The sequence below is a fragment of the Coptis chinensis genome, chromosome 7 (genome assembly GCF_015680905.1).
Source record: "Coptis chinensis isolate HL-2020 chromosome 7, ASM1568090v1, whole genome shotgun sequence".
In the NCBI taxonomy this organism is placed as follows: domain Eukaryota; kingdom Viridiplantae; phylum Streptophyta; class Magnoliopsida; order Ranunculales; family Ranunculaceae; genus Coptis; species Coptis chinensis.
In genome coordinates this window covers 54,382,575-54,385,022 of record NC_141462.1, presented here as the reverse complement: position 1 = coordinate 54,385,022, position 2,448 = coordinate 54,382,575, and positions in this window count along the sequence as shown.

The following is a 2,448-nucleotide window of genomic DNA, read 5'->3' as shown; positions in this document are numbered from 1 at the left end:
ACCTACTTAAGGACGTTATTCCGAGTTTTCATAAACGAACCTGCTAGGCATTTCATAGTATTACTCATAGTATATATATATTTGTATCATAGATGATTGATTATTATGCATATATTAGCTTAGGTTTTTGACTTGGTTATTCTTATTCATTTGCTAGTGAGATGTATAGATAGTTGGGACATGAATGAGGAAACAATAGTTTTATTTCTTAGTCGTTGTAGTATAGTTGAAGTTTGTGAGTACCTTCACTGGAAAACTCTCACGAGGCTATAACTCGTCCACTAGGGAATTCCTAGTGGTTTAAGGCCTTATTGCATAGGGTCAATGCAATCGCACTCAGCAAAACGAGAGTAGATAGAACTCCATTTTTGGTCACTTATTTTAATTTCTCATCTTTGCTTGAGGACAAGCAAAATGCTGTTTGGGGGTGGTTTGATAAGAGCCCAAAACTGTAGTTTTAACCCTTTAACAGTCATACTTTTGGACCAATTATGTGAGTAATAATTAAGAGTTAACACCGACACGTGTTTTTATGCATTTCGGATTCAAAGTCCATTATGTGCAGAAATGTGCCACTTTAGTGAGATAAAGGAGAAAAAGGTCGGTTACTAAGGAGTTCCGTGATTAAAGGCCAAGATTCAAGAAGATAAAGCCTTCCTAAAGCCCGGTCAAAAGCTGAAAAGTCGACCGCGGGCTGAAACAGCACACAAGTCAGCAAAACTTCCGAAAGCCGTATCTTTGGACTCAGACCTCGGAATTGGGCCTACCTTATGTCAAAACGACCGGCTCGGAAAGAGCTTTCCAATCATCTAAGCCTTGACCCAATCAGAGGAGCAAAAGTAGATGAAAAGTCTGTGGAAGCCAACTGCAGCTGAAGAGGCCTTTTTGGACTGAAAGAATTGGGTTTTGGGCCTGATTCTCTGGCCCAAAACATGGCTCCAAGCCCATGCACGATTTTTGGATCTAAAAGTATAAAAACAAAAGTTTAGCTCTTTGTTAATGGTAGCTAGTTAGACCTAAAATAATATAGATAATTCTAGATCTGTTTTCATTAATTAAATTAAGCTTTAGTTCCATTTTCAATTCTTGTTTTAGATTAAGTCTTTGAATCATTGTTCTTGATTGATTAGATAAATAAAATAGTTGTTTTCTCAATTTCGAATTGTGTTATTTCAATTTATAGATCTGATTTTAATTCTTGTTGATTATCATTTCGTAGTTTAAATAGATTGAACCATTGTTAGTTAATTTAGTTAAGTTAGAATTTTAATATGATGGGTAGTTATAATGAAATGGGAAATGATGGTTTGATGACTCAAGGCTAAAACCTCCATTAGAGGGGTTAATGAAGCCTTGATGAAAACTTAGTGGTATAGTGTAGAAACATTGTAGAATCTATTCCAATCTAGAAGGTCGTGATTCGCCATGAGAATGGGTGGACGACCTCACATACTAGTTAGTACTCGGTAGAAATGCCATGAACACTAGAGATTAGAACTCGAATTTCTTGCTGTAAGAACGTAAAAATCGAGATACAAGAATCTATGTTAGGCTATTAAGTTGGATTCGAGGTGGATTCAATTCCCTCTAATCCTTTATCTAGATTCAAGCACAATCATATTTCCATAGCATTAAGTAGTTAAATTCAAGTAATCAAATTCAGTAAGTATCGTGAGTATATCACTTTAAGAAAAGCTCTCATTGACTTAAGACCGGCCAATTAGATTAGAAAATATTCCATGCTAGAGCACTAGGAGTGGAACGAACTTCCTACTCCACTATATCTCATAGGATTGAGAGTAGAGAAACTTTGATAAATATAAGCATCATAAGATAGTTTTAGTTTACTTACGTTTTGAGTTTCATCGTTCATTTCGTAGGTAGACTATCAATTTTATTCTTTTATCACATGCCAAACATAAAAGGGTAAAATTGGAAAGAGTAAAAAATAAAAAAGTCAAGTCTGCCCATATTAATAATTAAAATGTGAAATCTGTTTTTTCTAGTAGTTATAAGCCAAAAAATGTCCTTATCAATGGTTTCAAAACCCAGCTGTCCTAGACTATGATTAAAATTGGAAAGTGGCCCTTTTGGCTCATTTCTTGTTATTAATAAGGACAAACTTGACTTTTTTTTTTTTTTTTTTTTTACTCTTTCCAATTTTACCATTCTATGTTTGGTATGCATAGACGTTTGTGCATACTTCACATACCAAGAGGTGGTATGCATTGACACTTGTGCATACCATTTTCTTTGTGATGTTTGGTATGCATATACATCTGTGCATACCTCGCATACCAAGAGGTGGTATGCACTAACACTTGTGCATACCATTTTCTTTGTGATGCTTGGTATGCACATATGTCTGTGCATACCTCGCATACCAAGAGGTGGTATGCACTGACACTTGTGCATACCATTTTCTTTGTGATGCTTGGTATGCACATA